General features: G+C 38.0%; 1 long non-coding RNA gene across 1 annotated transcript; it reads right to left on the bottom strand.

Moving 5' to 3' along the window:
• Positions 1–12847: 12847 nt before the first annotated feature.
• On the bottom strand, positions 12848–22971 carry LOC123626403. Its single transcript, XR_006730844.1, has 3 exons — positions 22897–22971; positions 13267–13347; positions 12848–12865 (listed from the first exon to the last, which is right to left on the bottom strand). It is a non-coding gene; the product is annotated as an uncharacterized LOC123626403 (long non-coding RNA).
• Positions 22972–23841: the final 870 nt, after the last annotated feature.

The following is a 23841-nucleotide window of genomic DNA, read 5'->3' as shown; positions in this document are numbered from 1 at the left end:
GACTCAATTATATGTGTATTATACATCATCAATCTATTATGCACATGTTAAATATATACTGCATATTTTTAATCTTGTCTCACGGTACTACCTTCTGTATCACTTTCTTGGATTTACCTTTCAGTCTCTTAAATCTGCTCTTTTAACTTGTCCATTATTATGTTTTATTTGAAGAGCTATATTTTGCATTTCTAGATGTCCCTTTTTATTTTTATTGTCTATTCATTACTGATGGCTTTTTTTTAACTTCAAAATATTAAGGGGGTACAAAAGTTTTTGTTACATGCATGCACTGTATAATGCTGAAGTCAAGACTTTCAGTGTGCCCGTCACCAAGGCGATGTACATTGTACCCAATATGTAAGTTTTTAACCTTCCCTCCTCCTCTCCCCCATTCATAGTTGCCAATGTGCTTTCCGTCTCTTTGTGCCCCTGTGTACCCATTGTTTACCTCCCACTTATTAGTGAGATTATGTGATATTTGCCTTTTTATTCCTGAGATATTTCTCTTAGGATAATGGTCTCCAGTTCCATCCAAGTTGTTGTAAAAGACATTAATTCATTCCTTTTTAGGACTGAGCAGTATTGCATGGTGTGTGTATATATATATATATATATATATATATATGTCACATTTTCTGTATCCACCCACAGCTTCTTATTGCAGACTTATCTTTGAGATTTCATCAATCATTTCTGTGTATGCTTTACATATGACCATATATGTGTCTGATCATCTCAATATTTGAAGTTCTCAGGGTCTAAATATGTTGCTATTTCTGCTGACTTTGATTGATAATGGCCATTTCCTAAATGGCTTGTTAACCTTTTTAGTTGTAAACAGATCGTTTGGCCTTAACCTATATCACCTGAATTGAAAAAGATTTCCTCCAGGCAGGAACTGTTGTTGGTTCTCCTGACAGTCAGGTTACATGACCCATCTGGGATTCCTATACCCACGTTAAAAGTTTAGTTTATCCCATATGTATTACGCTAGGTTACATAGCTTTGTATTGCGAAGGCTGTGCTGGAGCATCGACTTTCAGAGTAAGTCTGCCCCTCCAGCTATCCAATCATGTCTGTCTGCAATTCCCTGACAGGTCATGCTTTAGAAATTGAGGAATGTCTTTGAAGAAAACTCTTTTACTTGTGAGATTGCTTCAAAGATTTGTCAAATGCAAAATATATTTGTTTTTCTAAAGTGTACTAATTCCACAGAATGCCTAGTCATCTAAATGCCAAAAGCTTAAGTTTACAGTTAATTATTTAGGACTGATGATGTTATCCGAAATTATGAGAAAATAGATGATTTTGAGCTATTTAAGAATTCATATAAGCATAGTTTTACTCCAAAATAACTAGGGATACATTGTTCAGATCTTTTACTGTAAGACTTTGTGTTAAACTCAGACAGAAAGAACCCAATGCAGCCTTTGATCTTTGTTTTCTTCTCTCCTGCTCATTCCTCTTAATTCTATTCCCCGAATCACATCTGGAAGTCAGTATAGTCTTATGCAAACGTCTCCTGTTGCTTCCACAAGTCAAGTGAATTTCTAACTTGGAAATATGGTTTTCCCTTTCTTGAAACTCTGGGGAAATTTAGAATGGGTTTCTCTCTGAAATAAACAATGCATGACACTTATTTTCTTTCCCTCTCTAATTCCCATGGCAGATATCACTATTGGATTACAACATTTTGTTGTTACAGGTGTTGTTGTGCACAAAGCATTCACAATTCTTCTCCATATGGAACCCCAAATATTCACAGCCATTGTATTGGAGTTTGTGCTGCAGGGAAAGTCTGCCTTCATTGCAGGTATGAAGACCACTGAGGGGGAACCCAACTGGGCAGGATTTTCAGTATGTTTCTTCTCTCTGCTTCAAATTTGGAAGGACTACGGTTTTGTGAACAAAAAGCATATATGTAGCCAGGATGGGAAAGTGAGTTTTTAAGTTGAAGTTCTAATGCACATACAGAAGAGTGAGTAAAATGCAAATGTGCAGGTAATTGAATTATCACTGTAAAAATTATCACTGCACAGCTATATTGTATATGTAGATGTAATTTATTCATTTTATTGTTGTATAAAATTCTACTGAATTAATTTACCACAAATTATTTATTGATCTACTGTGATGGACATTAGGGCTGTTTCCAGTATTGTGTATTAAAAATAGTGCTACTGCTCCAAATGATGACTAAAGTTGATAAAATTGTATTATATTATACTAGGGATTTTTGTTAAATAAGTAGATTTTAGCTAATCTTGTCACAAAAAAAGTAACTACGTGACATGATGGATATGTTAATCTCCTTCACTATAGCAACCATTTTACTATCAACATGTACCCCATAAAATCATGTTGTAAACCTCAAATATACACAATAAAATTTATTTTAAAAAATAGTGCTGCTGTTAACATTGTGGTCCATATCTTTTGTACCATGTGCATATACATTTCTGTTGGGTACATACCTAATTGTGAAATAGCTAAGTCATTTGTAGAATGAAATTTACCATCAAAACCAGTATACTTTCAGAGTGAAAGGGGATACTGTTAATCATTATGCCAGAGCAACAGGAGTAAATCTATTCTATTCTGTGCAAACTAGGATACATGGGAAGTCTGGTCACAGAGTATGTATATGTTCAAATTTGGTAGACAATGATAAATATTTTCCCGAGATTATATAAATTCCACTCCCACCAGCAGTGTATGAGAGGTTCAGTTTTCTATATCCTCAGCAACACTTGGCATTAGAGTATGGGTAGTATTCTCTCATTTTGTTTTAAATTAGCATTGCTGTGATGATTGATTAAGCAGTTCAGAGATGTAATGGCAATTTTGATATCCACATTTGTGAATCCCTGTTTTAATCTCTTGTCCATTTTTCTACAGTGTGTCTGGTTTTTTTTGTTGTTGTTGTTGTTCTTATTATAGATGTTCTTTTCATATTCTGAAGGGAAGCCAGAATGCACTTACATGCATTTCTAAATAGGTTTTAAAAATAGCTTGTCAAGATGAACAACAACAACAACAAAACCAATTTTGTTTTAATTGGGATTGCATTGAACCTACAGATCAAAATGGAGAGAAGTGACATCTTTGTTTGCGAGTTATCTGTCGTCTTTTGACCCCTATAGTTTCACGAGAGATTCCTCTTTGAAGACAGAGATAATAAGTAATACAAGATGCCATTGCTTCACTCCCCGAGCTTCACTTAGAGCAGAGGGTGACAGTGGTGGAGGGTACTGGAGTCTTGTCGTTCTCTTCTTCTCATGTGTCTATTGGACCAGGGTAAGAATTTAGTCCATTGCTGGTTCAAATTGCTTCACCCCCTCAGCAAAGGAGACAACGTAATGTCATTGTCACATTCCCTTCCCACTGATGCACAAAGCCATCATTCTAACAATACATTCCACAGATCTAATGAGAAAATCAGAAATCCTATAGTCATCTGGAACTTGATATAAGCTATTAACAAAGAGGTTATCTACTATTCTTTCCACAGCCCACTGCTCTTCTTGCATCATTCCGTCTTAACATCTCTCAGCATGAAGGGCCAACTCGATCTCCTTTTAGAGACATAAAATTCTTTGTTTTTTTCATATTTGTAAATCTCTGCATTTTTTATGACCATCTGTTCCTGTTCTGTTTCCCAGGATACAGAGTAGAGTTCAATCCTAGATCCTCTAGTTTTTTCCTCTTTCTTTTTATTCAAGCAAATTCTATTTTTTTCTTACTTGTTTTTTAAAATGCCTGGAAGAGTTCAGGACCTAATAGCATTCCATCTGAAGTGATAGCCACTTATTTCTCTTACGTGCCATCAAGATTTCCTTCCCTGTCTTGCCGTGTCCCAGTCCTCATTAACGCAGCACCAGATTTCACTCATGCTGGCGAAACAATTTCTGTCACTCTTCCTTCGGTAATTATCTTAATTCCCACAGAAAGCTCTTTTTATCCTAAAGGTTCAGAGACCCATTCTGTAGAAATGATTGTGATTTCTTTTTAAGCTTTCAAGTTGTTTTGTTCGCAGTTTTCCGGGTGAGTATGACAAGGATGTTATAGCCGGAGTGTCATAGGATTAAGACAGGGCTGGGCCAATACTGAAAACATTCTCTATTCTTTCACTTCTAAGACACATTGCCCAAATATTCCTCTATTTTATTCTGATCACAAATTCTCTGGGACTAGCCTTTTCAGCTCTTTAAAGAACAGTAGGTTTCATGGAGCTGATCAATTATTGTATCATCATGAAAGCATAAGTGCCAAGCAGCTAGGTGGGGGCTGCGTTGTGTGGCATTTAGACTGAAGTGTTTTGGAGTTAAGAAAATCTTGGTTTCAATCCCATTTTGTCAAATGATCATGTGTAATTATCTTAATCAGGGCTGTTAATGTACACTGTAACAAAGTGCCTTACAATTTCGGTGGCTTAACACAAGTGCATTTATTTCTAGCTCTCATAAAGTCCAGTTCAGATGTTTCTCAGCTCTCCTGGGTGGCTCTACTCTAAATAGCAACTGAGAGATCCATGCTCCTTCCATGCAATGCCTTGTGCCATCCCCTAGGTGTTCTGCCCAATCTCTGCATTCATCCACCGATGAGTGTGCAGCAGAACATAAATCGTCACACAGAACATTTGGGGGGCAAAGGGAGAAGTGGTGAACGTCATTGCCTTTCACATTCTGTTGGGTTTAACTAAAAATATGGCCCAATCTAGCTGCAAGATACTGGAAATTGTAGTCTTCCATGTCATGAGGAAAAAATTAAACAGTTAACACAGGGAACATTCCTTTATTGAAGTTTCTTCAAATGTAAGATGGAGGTAATAGTGATGTGAGTATTCTTGACCATAGGAAGTATGTGACAAATGTTTATTATTATTATTATACTTGGGAAGGGTAGCGCTATGGCTTTTGAGACCAAACTATTTGCAGTAACATTAAAAGCTCTTGAAATATGGGGAGCCCCAGAGGCCAAAGGGACCTGGGAAAGCAATTTGTCATTTACAGCCAGAGAGGACGGGGTGTAAGAGAGCCTCTATCAGCCGCCAGCTCAGCAAAGAGATCTGTAGATTGCCACTGGAATGCTCCACAGAGCAGATTTTTACTATCAGATCATTTTCATTCACACTAAAACAAGAGGAATTCTTAACCTCATACCCTTAGCTTCCTGAGACTCTAACAGAGGGAGCCGGACAGTGCTGTGAGCACCCCGAAATTGTGTGTACATGAATACGTGTAGCTCTACACAAATGTTTCCTAAAGAGGGAATTTCTAGTTTCATCAGCCTTTAAAAGGGTTCTGTGTCTTATAAAAATCAAGAACTACTGGTTTTCAAGGAGTAAGGACTCTCTAAAATTTATTATGTCGTGGTTGGGATTTAGTTAATTACCTGCGGGCCTATATTTTGACTGGAGCAGTGAGAAGGAAAAAGGGCAGGTGGAATCTTGTGTCCTCCCCGTTGTGTTGCAAACAACTGTGGAAATGGGGATGTCTTTATTTCGCCCTTTTCAAAGGGGTTTATTTTTCTGACACATTACGCGGGGCACTGCATTTCTAGATGTCTAGTTTTGTCATTGATTTCATCTTTTAAAAATTTGCACCAGTGAGCTTCCTGTGCTATGTCCCTGTTGGAGCCCATTTTCCTTAATTGAATTATATTGACTAGATGCTATCACCACCTCAGCTCATCCTACAGAACGTGTTGGACTCTCCTCTGATGCTACCAGTTTTGATCAGCTGGAGGTCACTTCTCTGCTCCATTGCTAAATGGACTTTCTTTTTTTAATTAGGGTTGGATACCTCCCATCTTTTACTCTGCTAGCTTTCCCAGTGGCTCTTTGCTTCGGTGAAGCTGTTATCCTAATGTTGTTTCCTGCAGACTTTTGCAGAGTTGGGGCAGACGCTGACCTTGTAAGTTGAAAGTATTTTGCTGAATTCAGGATTCACATTGGGTTGAGGCTCTCTTGGTTATACACCAGGCCTCACTGAGAAAGGTAAAAGCCTGTTTTCCAATAACAGATACAAGATAAAAATGCGTAATTCTAGCTACATGATAAAAAGTACACAGCTTTCTAGAGATGTCTATGAAAAATAAAGGCAAATGCTTTGATCAAAAAAAAAAAAAAGGCTGACTCTCAAACATCCGTGTGTTTGGTCCTCTCATCCTCCCTCTTCCCCTCTTCCCTCCACCAAGTTTTCCATCTCGCTAAATGCCACCATCATCTCCCCAGGTGTTTGAGCTGGAAACCTGGAGTCATCCTTGATTGTTTTGTCTCCCTTGATGTCTATAGCCATTAGCAAGTCCTTTTATTTCTACCTTCGAAACATATTTCAGATCTGTCCGTGTCAATCCATCTCCACTGCCACCTCCTTTTCCACACCATGCTATTTCTACACGTCCCCAAGTCTCCTAATTGGTCTGTTCCCTTCTACTCTTGCCTACTCTGATGCATTCTTCAAGCCCAAGTCACAGTAATCTGGCTCACATGTAAGCCAGAGTATGGTATCGCCTGTTTGCAACCCTTCAATGGCCATCACTGCATTTAAAATAAAATCTAAACTCCTTATGTCCGTCTACGCAGAACCCTCACTATCTATGACCTCATGACGTGCCACTCTGTGCTTGGTTCACTAACCTTCTTCCTATTTCTGGAACATGGCAGGTCAATTCTTACATTAGGGACTATGAATATGTTGTTATCTCTGCCTGGGATGTTCTTCCCCTTATTCCTCTGCACAGCTCATTTCTTTTCCTGCTGGGTGTCTCCACTTTGTCTCCTCAGAGATGCCTTTTCTGACCACCTGAGGGATGTTCCTATGCCTCCTTATCCCAATCCCTTAAGTACTTCCCTTTTTAGCACTTATTACAATCTCTATATAATCTTGCTTCATTTTTCTTTACTTGTTGTTTTGCCTACCGTCACATTGTAACATAAATTCTTTGAGAACGGTGATCGTAGCTGTCTTGTTAACCTGTTTTAGAAAAGCCACACTATATATTTTATGACTGAATTAATAGTTCATTGTGTAGATCCTGTGCTCAAGCTCATTCTCGAACCTTCCTTGTCCTTAGTGATCAGTAGTGGAATGAGATGAGGATTTAGAAAGATCATAGCAGACATAATATTTCTTCCTCCATTCATAGAGCAAATTTTTATTGTGTGTTTAGCATATGCCAAGCAGAATGCTAGAGGCTGGAGATCCCATGGTCAGAGAAATAATGTCTCCCATGTCTTCAGGAAGCTTGGAAACTACTTCAGAAGAACAAATTTCCCCAATAATCAAAGAATTAGTACAGATTTGTAATCGCAATAAATGCTACAAACAAGAGTAACAGGGGCCATCAGATCACCCGTCAGGAGGAAATAAAGGAAGAACATTCAGAAAAGGAACAGTGTGTACAAAGATGGGAGGACCCTGACAAATTTGACAAAATGGCGAACAAAAGCCAGTGTGACTGGAGTGTTACGTGGAACAGATTTTGGTGGGAGGTTGGGGTAAGGGTGTGTGTAGACCAGAGGCGACGACCAAAAACATCACCAATTAAATGGTTTGTCAGGGCTTGGAAGAGGGAGGACAGGAGACAGTAGGAGTCAGTAAGAATTGACATAATCAGATGGATGTTCCCAAGGAATCAATCTGTTTTCCAAAGTTGACATTACAGAGTTTAGTCAGGCAGAGGTCATCGATAGCTTCAGGGCCAGTTTTAGCAACATGGGGTAGATAGATATTTGGATGTATGAAGTCCAGGAGGGAATTAATAGTTAATAAAAGGACACAGCACATGGAGAGAGGTAATTAAGAATCTATTAAATATAAATGTATTATTTATTAGTCAATACCAGGAGTAGTAAACTGTGAAATAATGTGTGTGTGTGTGGAAACAATTGACAGCGCAATTATAAATGGAGAAAATGAATTCTGATTGTAGGTAGGCTTGAAGGCCATACTCATTGCATATACTTCAATCTAAAATTGTCAAGGTGTCCCACTTCCTGGATTCATAATTAGACCAAATAATAATCAATAAAGTAGCCTAATGGCATGCACCAAATAGGATGGGTGGAGGTATAGCTGACCTGTGTTTTAACACAGGTTCTGGTTCCTATTTGAATATGCTTCCTCCCTTGGGGGAAGTCTTGCAAGAGGCTGCTGTGACCATACATAGGGAGCTTGCAGTGTACTTCTCTGTTATATGCAAACGCTCCAAATCTACAGCTTAAGATTTTCACAGAAGGAGGAGGAAGCCTTTCCACCTGTAATTCGAATTGAATATGGAGGTAGGGATCTTTCTCCATTTTTTAAAATAGACTATCCCAAATTTTCCTTTGGCCCCCACCACAGTCTCTGAGTACTTTAAATGCATTGTTTTCTGTGCATGTAGAATTCAACTCTTATCCAAAATGGACAAGAGCACGAAGCATCTTCAAAGCCTCCCCATCTCATTTCCTGTTATACCAAACGCATCAGATCTAAATTCTTTTGCCATCACTTGCCACAGATAATAGCACGTTCCCACACTGAAGTCAATATAAAAGTTTATGATGTTATTGACTCCACACAGCTCCATCAGACCTCGGTATTATTGATTTAATGACTCTGTCCTCTTCTTTTTTTTTTTTCTTTTTAATTCAACTCCACAGTTACCTCATGGTTTATTAGAGTGCCAGAGCTCAGAGCTTTTTATTACATATCTGCAAGCTTATTTCTAAGGATGCCTGCCCATAAATTACTCATCAACCATTCAAATGCAGGGCCAGAATATAATAAATATCAAGAAATTGGAGGAAACCAGCTTAGGTGGAGCTCAAATCTCTTCTTGCTCTTTGAGTATACTTCCTAGTAAATAAAAAAAAAAGTAATTTAAAGGAAAATGTCACCTGGCATGTGGTATATCTGTGTCTCATAGCAGATGGCATGGTTCTGCATGGGGAGAGGGTTGAAATGCCACATGCATGGCTGGAATGGGAGGATTTTGAGCAAGTGGCATTCCTGGGAAGCTAGCCGGCAGGCTCTGACATTAACGGTTTTATTAAGTTCAGCTGTGGGCTAGAGCAGTCTTTGCTTCCAATGTTTGGTAGTGTTTTAATGACTGTCCCTCTGGTTCATGCAGGGTGGTGTGAAAAGTAATTGTAGCGGGTGGGAAGATTGACAGGACTGAGGCGGATGGGGAGATAATGTGCCTTCTTCTAACTTTTTCATTTACTCAAGAAGAAAGGAAAACATGGATGAATTACTCAAAGATTGGGCTTTAAAAAGAAATGATCTGAAATAGGTGACACTGTATCCCATTTTGAAAATTTTCTAAATTATACTTCCAATGAATCCTGCATTGTGTACAAAAATTGCACGCCCTACTGTGAAGTCATAGTCAGGAAGAAAGTGAGTTTGCAAACACACTGACCTCTAAAGACGCTTACCGTGCATTTGGCAGCATGGTATTTGCAAATATTAGGGTGTCGTCTACAAACACCAGGAGTAGTTTTTCTCTAGTTTTTGTTTCAAATGACTCTAAGAAGGGAAGACATGAAACTGCGTGATTAGAGTTTATTATACCGTGTTTACCTGTTGACCACATTATGTAGTAATACCTGTTTTCTTTCTAAAGAGGTTGTTCTGATGCTTTTGAATTTTTGTCATTTTAAGACAGCCTTGGGTGATAATGGATTGTGCTTTCAGCAGTTCAGTGGAGCTGTTTGCTTCACTAATCATTTCCCCAAAGGATTGTAAACAGCACACAGCATCCATGGACTTCAGTGTAGTCCTCTGTCTAGTGCAAATAGATGTGTGATGTTCCTAGTAATGGTGTCCTTATGCCCTATAAGCTGGAAGAAGTAGATTCTGCATTGATGGGCTGATAATTAGGTGTGTATAGGATTGCAAGTTTTTGCATTTTTCCTTTGCTGCTTGACATCAAGCACCACTCACATAAGATGAAAATTATGTCTACATATACGTGCCATGAAGCTTTTGCCTACACAATATGGAAGTAACTATAGTTATGTGCCCCATAATGCTATTTCAGTCAGCAAAAACTGCACGTACAACAGTGGTCCCAGAAGATTATAATGGAGCGGGAAAAATTCCTATCTCCTAGTTACACTGTAGCTGTCAATGTCGTAGCACAATTACTTTTTAAAGAATAAATTTAGTGTAGCCTAAGTGCAGAGTGTTTCTAAAGTCTATAGGAGTGTAACAGTAATGTCCTTGGCCTTCATATTCACTCACCACTCACTCACTGAGTCACCCAGAGCAACTTCCAGCCCTGCAAGCTCCAATCATGGTTAAGTGCCCTAGACTGGGGCACCATTTTTTAGCTGTTACATTTTTACTGTATGTTTTCTATGTTTAGATACACAAATATTTACCACTGTGTTACAGTTGACTATAGCGTCCAGTATAGTAACATTCTGTACAGGTTTGTAGCCTAGGAGCAATAAGCTATACAATATAGCCTCGGTGTGTAGTAGGCTATACCTTCCAGGTTTGTGCAAGTATGATGTTGACACAAGAAAAAAATTGCCTAACGATGCATTTCTCAGAACATATCCCTTTTCTTTAAATGACGCATGCCTGTCTTTAATTAATACATTCAATCAAACCAGTTATATTGACATGGAAATATCCAATAACGTCTACTGTTGAGCTAGAGGTGTTAGTATTATGTCAGCATGGTCTAAAACAAATGCGTTTTATTATGTGTAAATGAAGAACTATAATACAGAAAGCTGTCAAAAGCTATATTTAGCTGGGTAGCTTTATGCAAATTCATATTTTCTTCTCCATTCCTCACAATCGTTTCAGTCTCTTTTCTGTTTTCTTAGCCCTTTTTGAAGCACAGCTACTCACTTAATACCTTTAAAATTATGACAAAAGGCACAGTTTCCAAAATGTTTATGTTGTTTTCCTTCTAAAGTAGAATAATAATTATTTTTAAAGCAATAATAGTTACATGTAAATAAACTTTAATGTGTATAGATGAACTGCAAATACACACATTACAGCTGAAATCCAAAATGCCCCCGGTATACTTACTGCAAACAGAATTACATTTTAAGTGACCTATTTTCTTAGTTATGAGAAATGTGCATTTTTCCCACATTACTATAATATATTTTTTCTATATTTTACTCCATTCCTTAGTGAGGCAAAGATGTCATGTGGTTAAATATGTAAAAATGGGAAATAAAATTAGAAACATAAATAACCAGAACAAAATTTGGAGCTTCGCAAGAAGAAAAAAAAAAATCATTTGAGTATATATAGAATGTTCTTTTTTCTTAAAAAAATAAAAAAAGGTTTCTTTTCATCTATCAAGAAAGTTGCCCAGAAATTTAACTCAGGCAATTTCACATTGTGATTCCTGAGGCTAAGAGATGTCCCTCAAAACCAAGCCTGTTGAATTAAACTGTAAAATCTCCAACTCTGCCGTGGTTATCTGAAGAGGACAGTGGTGTGCGCCCTGGTACTGCCCCACCCCCACACCTCTTTGAAGCCACTGACTTAACCCAATTTTTTTCTTTTCTTTCTTTTTTAATTGTTTTTTGTTCTTTTCTTTTTTTTTTTTTAGAGACAGGATCTCATTGTGTTGCTCATGCTGGAGTGCGGTGGCTACGCACCGGCGTGATTGTCTTGCACTTCAGCTTTGAACTCCTGGACTCAAGCAATGCACCTGCCTCAGCCTCCGGAGCAGCTGGGACCACCAGTGTGCAACACCACACTCGGCTTTAACCAGTACTTCTAACTTGAAGCCCCCTCACCCTCCTGTTCTCTTTGAGGCAGGCATTTGCTTGTAAACAATACACAAAGCTGCTTTGGGCAGAAAGTGAAATCGACTAGCTAGATAGATGATAAGTAGATGATGGACGACATTAACAAGAGTTGCAGAGCAGTATTTTTATTCTTGGTTTATTTCAAGTTTATTGATAAATTTGATGAACTCTAAAATATATAAATGGTATTATAATATCAACATTAGAAGAGTTAATACTAAGATGCTCAGGCTTATGCCGTGGGAATGTGGCTCTGTGCCTAAGATAGATCAAAGGAGCTGATCTTTCTACCCAGCATCTTCTAGTTTATCATTACTATAGTAAACCCAACTTCCTTTGACCCTCATGATATTTCTGTGAGGTCTTTAGGATCCCGAGGAACCTTTAAAAATACTAAAAACAGGAGCCATACTTGCATCAAATAATCAGAACAGAGGAGGCAGCAAACAGCATTCTAAGGCCCTGTAGTGGGCATGAATCCTTTAGATGCCAAATGTGGGACGTTCATGGCATCCCCAGGGCAGGAGCAGATCAGCACAGGCACTGGTGGTGGGGAGGGGAGCTGGGAAGAGGATACCCGAAGGGCAGCGGCTGTTTATCAACCAGTGTAGAAGTATTTCATTATCTTCACAAAGGGCATGAAACACTGGTGCATGCTGATGAACACCTGCCACTATGGTTTGAGTGTTTGTGTCCCTCCAAAATTCCTATTGAAACTTAATCCCCGATGCAATAGTAGTAGGAGGTGGGGCATTTAGGAGGTGATTAAAGCATGAGGACTCCACTCTCATGAATGGGATTAGTGCCCTTAGAAAAGGGCTTGAGGGAGTCTGTTTGGACATTTTATCTCATCTGCTTTGCTCATGAGGATGCAGCAAAAAAGTGCCATCTTGAAAGCAGACACGAAGCCCTTGATCTTGGATGTCCTGGCTTGTAAACTGTGAGAAATAAATTTCTATTATCTGCAAGTTACCCAGTCTGATGTATTTTGTTGTAGGAACACAAATGGACTAAGATACCTACCTTGGTAGTATCTCCTGAATATGTTGTTTACATGTTAGTGTCTTTGTTCTGTTCCATTGTTTTCTACATGAACGGAAAAGACAATATAACTGCATTAAATCACTGGTTTAGGAGTTTGAACGTCTGTATTCTAATCCCAGCACCACCACAAAATAAGTACTATGATTTTGGTCAAAGCACCTATCTCTTTAAAGTCAGTTTCCTTTTCTATAAAATGAGGATTATCATATGTCTTGAGTATTTAAAATAACGGTTGGGAAAGTTACTAAAAGGTAACTTTTATTGAGTATTCCATATGTGCTGGGCTTATAGTAAATACTTGGTAAGAAATAACTCATCTAAGCTTCATAACCATCCAATGATGTAAATACTATCTTCACCATCTTATAGATGAAAGAAGTAAGGCACAAACAGGTGAATAAATTGCCTAAGATCGCAGCAGTGACTATGATTTGGATTTGAACCTGGGGAATCGATGTCCAGGGTCTTCCCTTGTAACCTCCAGTCCTGTCTTTGTAAGAAGGCCTCTTGCAGAATACAACATCCTATACATACAGAAAACAGTGTCATTTTCAACATTATTTTTTTTTAATCATGACTTTTGGCTGTTTTTCACAACTAGAAACAGAAACTAAGAATATTCCTAGTGCTTCTACAAATGATTATCAGCCCGATTTAGAGGCTTGGCTTTGCGAAGCATTTTTGATTATAGAATCTGTAGGAGTGCAATTGCTACACTCAGTTCTTATCTGCAGGTTGTTGCTATTGGTGTATTTTGGTTCATTTATATTAGAATCAATGCTTTGCTTGATAGACCATAAACAATCATATTGAGCCAGAATATACTTTATTCATCAAGAATCCCTGATCCAGTATTGCTGAATAATACTCAGGCTCAACAGTGATACTGATAGTGAAACTATTAATGCTTGAGTGTTTATCATGTATCAAGGGCTATGCTAAGTACTTCGAATGCTCTATTTAATTAAATCTTTCTAACAAAACTCTAAGATAATTTTTTTATTACTGATAATTTACCAGCAAAAAATCTAAGATGTAAAGAATTTAAATAACACATTCAAGGTAGGGTTGACTCCAGTTCTGCCCCCCCAAAACTGCCAGTTCCAAACTACAAAGCTATATGTCAGACAAGGCACCTACTGCTTATGAACTAAGAACATACAAAAGATTTTTAAAATGCATTCAGTGAATATGCATGGCCTGTATATGGAGATTTCAACAAAGCAGCCCTAACATTAGTTAGAATTATGCGCAGACAGTAAAATTATTTTTAAAAATGTCATGCAATGAGTAAGATTATGTTTCTGGAAAATAACTTATTCTAACATTAATTTGTGTAGGTAAAGATGTCTTAGGAAGAAAAAAATTGTTTAATCAAGGAAAATATGATTGGAATATAGTTGTAATCAACTAGAAAACACTCTCAAGAAATATTCTGTTAAATTTTGTTAACAGACTAAAGAGTAGTCAGCTTGGTGTCTAGAGAAAAGAAGAAGAATTTATTACTTTCTCTGATATTCTGAGGAACGGGCTGTTTGACTTCTTATTCATTCAACAAACACTCATTCTACTCTTATCATGCAAAAAGTTACCGTTGTAGAGCTGGTACAAATTGGACAAAATTCCTGCCCCCATGGAACTTGCATTTTAGTGGAGGTAACATGAAATTACATAAACCAATAGCTACAGAACATCAGGTAGAGAAAAGTGCATTGAAGAAAAATAAAGCAAGATCAGGAGACAGAAAGTGATGGAGGATGTTATTTTTGATAGGATGGATCAGGAAGGTGATCTCTGAGAAGAGAGGATAACACATTGAACTCACAGGCTAGGAGGCTTCCCGGACAAAGAGCATTCAAACACAAGTCTCATAAAGGCACAAGCTCGAAGCCAGGCATTTACATGCGTGTTTGAAGAACAGCGAGGAGGTCCGCATGGTGGAATGGAATAAGTAGGGGGAGAGTGTTGGCAGATGAAGACATAGGGGCAGAGGGCAGATCATAAAAGTCATGGTACAATTTTGTGTTCTACTGTATTATGGGAAGCCATTGGGTGGTTTTATGTAGATGACATCATCTAACTTAAGTTTTGAAAGAATTACCATGTCTGTCCTGTGGAGAATAAATATAATAATTTCAGGCCATGGGTAGAAAGAGTTAAGTCTAATCAGGAGTCTGCTGCAATAGTCGAGGTAAAAGATAGTGTTTGCCTGGCCCACGGTATAAGTTATGGAAGTGGTTAGAGTGGTAGGATCCAGGATATATTTTAAAGTAAGAATTATGGGGACAAGAACAATCCCACATGGTTGTATCCTGAGGCAAATAATCCACAGAAAAAGGAAATTGATATCTGCATAATCCATAATGTATTTTCCTCTTGATATTTAAAAAGTAGGTTAATTCAGTAAAGGTTCTAAGAAGTCTTGCACTAAAAGCACCTTAAATTATTTAACCTGGGATTCCTCAAATCAGTTTGACTTTGAAAATCCTTTTCTTCATGCAATAGCTATTAATATCCACCAAAACTCAAATTCTATAAATATACTTCAGAAAATGCTGCATGAAAGTCATACAAATGATTATCATTATTTCAAAATCAAGAACATCATGTACATTCCTGGATAAGATTTGGCTTTTCATGTAGATTTTGGACAAGGAGAAAATGTGATTACCATAGGAACAAAAACCTACTTCTCTTGGCAACTTATTATTGAAAACTAATTATTAATAATTGTGTTTCTAGGTTAAATTTCTTATTCTAGTTAAATTTGTTATAGTTATTTTTTGTGAATGTACTTAGCATGAGTTATTCTCCAAGAACTTTATTACTGCGAGGTACAAGAATAAAACTGAGTTCTAGACATATTGAGGGCTAGATGTTGGTAACCCAAATATTAGCAATAATACTTTGGCAAGAATCAAGAAATAAGTCTCAATTTGATTTAAACAAACAAACAAACAAATTATGGGCTCTCATGCTTAAAAACTGAAGATTTAGGACTAGCTTTAGGTGGAACTTCATGGGGCTTCTCCACAAACTAGAACAGAATTTGTTTTTCCTTTCTACCTTTTTAGTTCTTCTCCCATGAGTTGATATCATTCTCGTCAGCCTTCCCTACATAGGATCTTGGAAGAAGCTGCTCCCTTCCTGTATCCCAAAGTATTTCCATAGAGGCTTGGATTTCCATCTCATTGAACCAACTTAGGGTGTATGGATATCTCTGAACCAGAAATGTGGAAATACCAAATCCCTTACTGCTGAAGTATGTAGGTTTCATGGAGAAGGATAGATATTTAAACTAAAGGTAGGATGCTATTAAAAAGGGAAAAAGGACAAATAAGTCACAAGTGGCACAATATAGCAAAATTCTACTACATCTAGTTTCTATTAATATTTAACTACCACAATAAGCAAATAGAGTTGGTTTAAGTTTTGAATACTAAGATATCACCCTCAGGTTTTCCTTTCTAATCTGTTCTTTGTTTTCTATTAAAAAATCTTCTGAACTTTGTATTTTTCCCTTTTTAGTCTGTTATGCCTCTATTTTTTTTTTATTACCAACTTGTGCTTGCTGAAAACTAGCTTGATTTGTGGTGAAGACCCTGACAAATTCTCTAAGCAGTAATTGTCTCATTTGTAGACAATAAAATGATTTATTATGCTTTTACAAAACTCTTTCTGATGCAAAACAGTGTCTTGAAGTTAAATAAAATTTTTATATATTAAGACAATCCATATTCATGTTCTAATGTAGACAATTTCTGATGATTTGGGCTGGTTTTCTTTGCTGCATTTGAACATTCCTTAGGTACATGTATATAAAACTTTATATATGTGTATAACAAGGAAGCTAAAATTCTATTTTTATCTGTTGGTGTCATGAATGGTGAGTGGTATAGGAAAAATATTATAATCTGTGAGTCGAAATACAATGCTTCCTAAGCATTGTTTATTTTCTTATATGGATAGAGAAACTATGCAAATCATTAGGTGATCAGTTGGTTAAAAGTTACAAGATAGACAAGGATCAAGCAAGTTTGAAAAGACTGCCTCTTCTTGTTATATGATGACTCAATTCTAACCTTTCCATAGACTTCCAAATCTCTGAACCATGGGAACCTTAGACCAACCCTCAGTATTTACATAATTTCCTGATGCCCACTGCTGTTATGCCCACAGTTCCATCAGCATCCGTTATGGCTGTGTCTACACCCAGGAGAACCATACACAAATTTTGCAAGAAATATACAGTAGTCCTCTCTTACTCATGGGGGATATGCTTCAAGACCCCCTTGGATGTCTGAAACCACAGATAGTACCGAACCCTACACACACTATGTTTTCTCCCATAAGTGTATATCTATGATAAAGTTTCATTTACATATTAGGCATAGTAAGAGACTAACAATAATCACTAATATTAAAATAGAACAATTATAACAAATGCTATAATAAAAGTTATATGAATATCATCTTTTTCTCTTTCTCTCTTTCTCAAAACACCTTGCTATTTCAGACCTTGGTTGATCTCAGTAACTGAAATCTCAGAAAGTGAAACCTTGGCTAAGGAAGGTCTGCTGTGATTGTGTGCCAAATTCAAGGACGTCCACTAGCCAGTGGTGGGCCTGGGGTCGAACACAGCCATGGCTTCTGTTCTTATAAACCTTTGATACGTTTTGAGGCTCAGATACACGGAGATAATTTTCCTTTTATTATAATTAGCTAATTAAGGATGATGTAATGAAAATTCAGTAGGAGCATGAGGAGCGATGTTAATACCCTGGGAGTTGGGGTGAATAAATAAATACGCCTTTTAGAAAGAAGGATGAGGGGTTTGTCATACTAAAGATCAGGGTACCTCACATACTGCAGCGGCTAAGCAGTATAACCTTGGCTAAGTCACTTAACCTCTCTGGCCACCAGTAGTTCAGCAGGACAGAAACTGGTTTTTTCATCTATACAATCCCATTTTATGGCAACCCCCCAACCCCAGCACACACATCCCCCCCCCCCACACGTACACACACACAGATACCCTCAAGTAATGTTTGTTATTGAAATGAATATATTTGTAAAACACAGAGGTTGGATGGGGTGGCCTCTAAATGCTTTTGCAGTGCTAGCATGCAATGATTCTAAGAGAATTCGGCATGACCCTATGTTCCTGCGTTATCTCTGAGTCTCTTGCTTTCTTACCTAGACAGGGCGTGTGTGAGGAGTGCAGACTCAGAAGCTAGGAGCAGAATGATAATTCGTGATTAACAAGAACAACACCTGTCTAAAGATGTCCTTCCCGAGAAAGGTCAGCTGTTGCTCTGAGTAAATATACTTCTCCGGCAGAGTGAAAAATACTAGATTTTTATTTTTTCTCTGTCCTCCCTATTTTTTCCTTTTGTACTCTCGCCTTCGCCGATGTTGACTTCTTGTGAAAACACGAAAGGTCAGAAGTGAGTGTGTTAAGGGGAGGTGGCTGCATTTCTTTTTCATTTGTATTTCTATAGCCAAGGAAGATTGAGCTAGAACACAAGTTGATCCATGTTATTGAACTGCCGGGCTGACACTTTGAGTGCTGAAGCTGCTGTCTTCTTGCATGAGACTATTACAGGAGAGGGAAGAGATAGCAAATGTTGCAATAATGATTTAGAGGCAGCAGAAGAAAATGGGTGAACGTTAGGAGGCCTGGTGATATGTTAACTGGTCAGTCACACTTAGGCAAACAAGATTTAGCTCCCTAAAAGCTCCTGCCAGGGCAAAGAGGTGAATGAGGAGAGGAGAAAAAATGAAGGGAATTATACACAAGAGACAGCCCCACAAAAACTCTCTTAGGCACAGTAAACATTCATGTTTAGTCTGAATAAGACAAAGGTGCATACACATCTGAACAGACACATTTGTAGAAATAAGAAAAAAAACAAACAAACACTGAACTGCCTAGACACACAGGAAACCATTCCTCCATGGGGTTAAGGATTACTGAACAAGCTGATGTCCAGATTTATAGATGCTAGAGTAGCTGAGGGGATGATAGGTCTTTTACAATGTTTTAAAATCCTTACTCTTTACCCCTTCCAGACATTTAGCTTGCTTTCCGTTTCATTCAGCCACCTACGTAAAACAACAGTAGCTGCTAAGAACTAACTGGAGTATATGTGCACCAAGACAATCTTGATGAAATCTTTTAGTTACTCAAAGACGCCTCAACGAAACTCACCAGTAAAGATATGTTGGTATAGATGTAAGTTGATTTATGACATTAGTTACCAGATCTGGGGTTGTCTCAGAACAAATAATATATAAACTGCACATACTTATACACACAGTTGTCCACTTTTAATTTTGCCAGCAATTAAAAATAAGCAAGTGATATTACTAGTTTCCTAATTTTTATAGAACATTTTAATACAAAAAGCAGGAAGGATATAGTCTCAGAATAAATGGCAGCTATCAAACAAATTTTAATTATGAAAAATTCATTACATGGATCTCATTTTCTTGTGCCACAAACACTTGAAAAATTAATTATGGTTTGGCATCAGTCCTTGGATTGGCATTTGGGGCATTATGATCTATGGGACAAGTGTTTGAACTAGGATAGATTTATTTACTCTCTTTCTGTTTCTTTCTGTGTTTTTTCTTTTCTTCTCCCTCCCATCTTCCTCTTCTCTTTTTCTTCCTTTGTATCTTCCATTCCTTGGGATACAATAGGCACAACCTATATGTTCTTGTACCGTATGGCTATCAGGGTTGATGACACCTGGATTAGAAGCTTTTCTTGAGTAGTTTACATATGTCCTCAGGTACCATCTAATTGAGAAATGAAATGAGCTTCCAGCACTAGGTTGGGAAAGACTAACTGAAAAATAATCAGTTGGGGTCAAGGGAGAGAAATGCTTAGTGTTGAGGACAGAACTGGACAACTAAGTTTAAAGTCAGGGTCAGCATGTGGGACATTCCAAAAAGTCAGACATCAGAAAACTGATTATTGACACCAAAGTCTGGGCAGGATGGTATTAAGAGTAGGCAAGGTGTGGACAGATCAGGTGTGGACACTAGGGCTGAGGTGAAAGCAATTGGGAGTAATAGGCTAGAAGCATGAATATTTCATTATTATTATAATCTGTGATTATTTGCACCTACTAGCTGTGAATTCTCCAGGTTTCAGGTATTGTTCATTATCACTCTTTCATTCTGACAGCGATTTCTCCATATCTCACACCCCAGGAAACAAACTGTATCTATTGGAATTGAAATGTCAAAATACAAATTCTCCCATGTTTCTAATTAGGGCGTATTACTTTTTACTTCATAAATGATAAAATGCAGCTTGAGAAAGTTCTTATTTTATTTTTTTTAAATGAGAACTTTGCTTGCTAAGAAAGTATTAAAGGATTTTTTGCATACACGTGTGCTCTTGCTCATCATTCATTGGCTTCAAAATCACATTAAGCGGAAATGAGCCCAAGGGAATTGGTTATATTTTTATTTTAATTTAGTTTACTAATCTTTTATAATTTATAAAATTTCTGAGCAGCCCGAGAGTCTTCTTAAATTAATTCTCTTTAACATGGTGGTTATTTTCCACTGCCTGTTGGAATGCTCTAGGCACCGTAACATCTGGCAATCTCAACTGGTTAACCGGCTTCACTCCCCAACCCCTCCTGATTTCCCCATTCCCATGAATACTACCATTCTCCCTCTTCATCATCCATAAATGAAAGTTCACACCTCACTTGGACTCCTCACTCCTCATTATTTGTTGCTCGAGTCTGTTTTTGTAACAGTATTTCAATCACCATCCCTCTCTGCATCTTCTACTTTGACCCTAATTCAGGCTGTGATTTCCTCTTGCTTGAAGTTTTTTTTTTTGAGACAGAGTCTCACTCTATTGCCCAGGCTAGAGTGCTGCAGCGTCAGCCTAGCTCACAGCAACTTCAAACTCCTGGGCTCAAGCGATCCTCCTGCCTCAGCCTCCTGAGTAGCTGGGACTACAGGCATGCGCCACCATGCCCGGCTAATTTTATATATATATATTTTTAGCTGTCCATATAATTTCTTTCTATTTTTAATAGAGATGGTGTCTCGCTCATGCTCAGGGTGGTCCTGAACTCCTGAGCTCAAACAATCCGCCCGCCTTGGCCTCCCCAGAGTGCTAGGATTACAGGCATGAGCCACCTCGCCCAGCCTTGCCTGAAGTTTTAACAATGCTGCTTTTTTTTTTTAATAAATTAACTCTTATATTAATCTTTCTAAAGTTCAGTTGCAAACATGTTATTCTGACTTCAACGTCTCCCTGTTGCCTACGAAACAACACTCAAATTTATCAGCCTAATACTCCATATCTTCACGATGGATTTTATCAGCCTACTACTTACTATCTCCAAGATGGATTTTACCTTCTCCTTCTGATCTTACTTAACTAGATGATTCTCATCACCATACAAAACAAACATGCTTTTATTTCTCATCTTACCAAAAACACATGCAAAAGAAGGGAAAATCATGGGTGGATCCACTGACCTCCCTGCCGTTTTCTTTCAACACAGTACATATGTTGATCATTTAAAAGTAAAAATCAAATCAGTCTTCCCTCTGGTCGGACTCCTTCAATAGCTTCCTCATTGTCTCTGAGTAAAAGTTAACGAGCTTACTATCTTCCACAAGGCCCTAAATAACCTGGCCTCGCTTCTGGTTCCTGCAATATTACCGTCCTATTCAGAGCTTGCTTCCATGTTAGGGTCTTTGTGATGGCTTGCTCTTTCTTTCTTACTTATATTTTTCTTTATCTTTTTTTCCCTTTCTTCCTTTCTGAAGGAAATTATAAATATTCTTGCCTCAAAATATGGCATTTGACATATTGGATTGACTGAAAAAGCCTTAAGGTCTTTCTGACCATCACCCCGCTCCATCCACTCTTCCAAAATCTTTGAAGTTTCTTTATCTGCCTGAGATCCAGACCCACCTAGGAAAACAATTGTCTTTCCTTTCCCTCCCTGTTACCTCAATATCCATTTTGGGAAGGAAGATCAAGAATGTAGCCAGACCTAGACCAAACCATTTGAAAAATAATACCTGTCTCTCAGGTTAATTTAATTTCTAAGGAGAATCATTTCCAAGTCTCTCTGTTTCTCCCCATCCATTCATTTTTCCCAAGTATCTATTCATCCTCCCTAGTAACCATTTATTGCCTCTCAACAGAATGACCTACATTCCATACTCTGAAATGAGGGTATATAAACTTCTGGACCCCCCTGGGATATTGGGTAATCACTCTGTGATTCTCCCTGTGTGCACAGGAAATAAATTTGCAATCTCTTTCTCTTATTAAGCAAGTTGATCTTTCAGAAAATCTTCCAGGGGCAAAGGGGAAGTTTTCCCTTCCTCCTTTCCTTCCTTCCTTCCCTCCTCCCTTCCTTCCTTCCTTCCTGCCTCCCTCCCTCCCTCCCTCCCTTCCTTCCTTCCTGCCTCCCTCCCTCCCTCCCTTCCTTCCTTCCTTAGTCTCTTTTCTTTAGGATGTTTTTCACTCGCACATCCAGATGATTAGCTCAGGTTTTGATTCAAAAGTCAACTTTTTAAAATGACATCTCCCATTTCCACTCTTTACCCCCCAATCTTTTTGTCGTAGCCAAGCTTTGTCATGAGCATACCCCCAGATTTTATGTTTCTATTTTTTGTGTTCTTTTTCTTGTTTATAATTTTCTACTATAATGCATATTTGAAACTATCTATCTTGTAGAGTATCTGTCATCTCCATAGACTGATGGCAAGGGTGTTTTGTCTGTTTTGTCCACAACTGCTCCCCAGCACCTAGAACAGAGTCTAGCACATAGTATTCAATAATTAGTTATTGAATGAATCAATTACTTTCTACTCTTCACCCTTTGCTCCAGGAAAATATAGGTATGCTGTCTCCAGATATACTCTGTGATTTTTTTTCTTCCTTTCTTTGGTTTGGCAGCTTCTTCCTTTGCCTGAAACAGCTTTCATCCCTTTCCTAAATCTCTGCAAGGCAAAAGCTCTTGCACCGTTTCCATCTCTTCAAAAATTTTACATTGTCTGTTGTAACTTTTCAATACCTTTTCAACCACAGGAGTTCTCAGCCTTATTCTGATTCCTGTCATACACTGGCCACAGCTGGAAGTAAGCTTGCTCCTCTCTGAACTGGAGTCGCCTTCCAGCAAAGTGCGGATCCTCCGAGCACTGAGCCCTCCCTCGTTATCCACTCTGAGCCCTGCAAATAAAGTCGATGATATGGTCTTTAGTCTTGATGCGCTTCAAGTTCGACTCTGTTGTTATAGTATTATACCACTTGTCTGTATGTCTCCTTGATTTCCCTTTTATCATTCTTTTCATTTCTTTTGTTTTTGTAACCTAAACCTACAGAGAGCTCCCCCAGGATCTTTGTGTATTCCTACTGCTTCAATTACCTCTTCTCTCTCTCTCTCTCTCTCTCTCTCTCTCTCTCTCTCTCTCTCTCCCTGTTTCTCTTTCTCTCTTATTGGAATAATTAACAATTGAAGTCGTTTTTAGACTGCGGTCTTCAGAGACCTGGGATTTTGCAGAATTTCTTGTTTCAGAGATAAGGGAGGGGCATTAAAAATATGGAGTTTCTAGAACCTTCTGACAGTCCCAGCCCCACACCTATTTCTGCCGTACCTGTTCAATACACTAGGACTAGATACACATGTGTGTGCATACACACATACGTAGACACCTTTTCTTTGATCAAATGATTTTATTCTTAAAGACATTTTAAAAAATGGATTTTGTGACCCACATTAGTCCCCAAATTTTCAGTTTCAAATTTCCTTTTGAACCAAATACCAGAGCCCATTTCTGATTCCTTTTTCAAGTTGACGAGCTCCAAGTTATTATCATTGTCTAGGATCAAGTTCTTCCAAATAAAATCATAGGTAATAGAGCCACGAAGATAGATGCTTTTGGACTTCTTGTACAGCATCTTCTTTTTACAGATGATGAAAATAGGCTCTAAGTAGGATTGATTTGTTCACATTCACATA

The sequence above is a fragment of the Lemur catta genome, chromosome 22 (genome assembly GCF_020740605.2).
Source record: "Lemur catta isolate mLemCat1 chromosome 22, mLemCat1.pri, whole genome shotgun sequence".
Classification (NCBI taxonomy): domain Eukaryota; kingdom Metazoa; phylum Chordata; class Mammalia; order Primates; family Lemuridae; genus Lemur; species Lemur catta.
The sequence above is the reverse complement of the archived record's forward strand: the minus strand, read 5'-3'. Positions and strand labels throughout refer to the sequence as shown.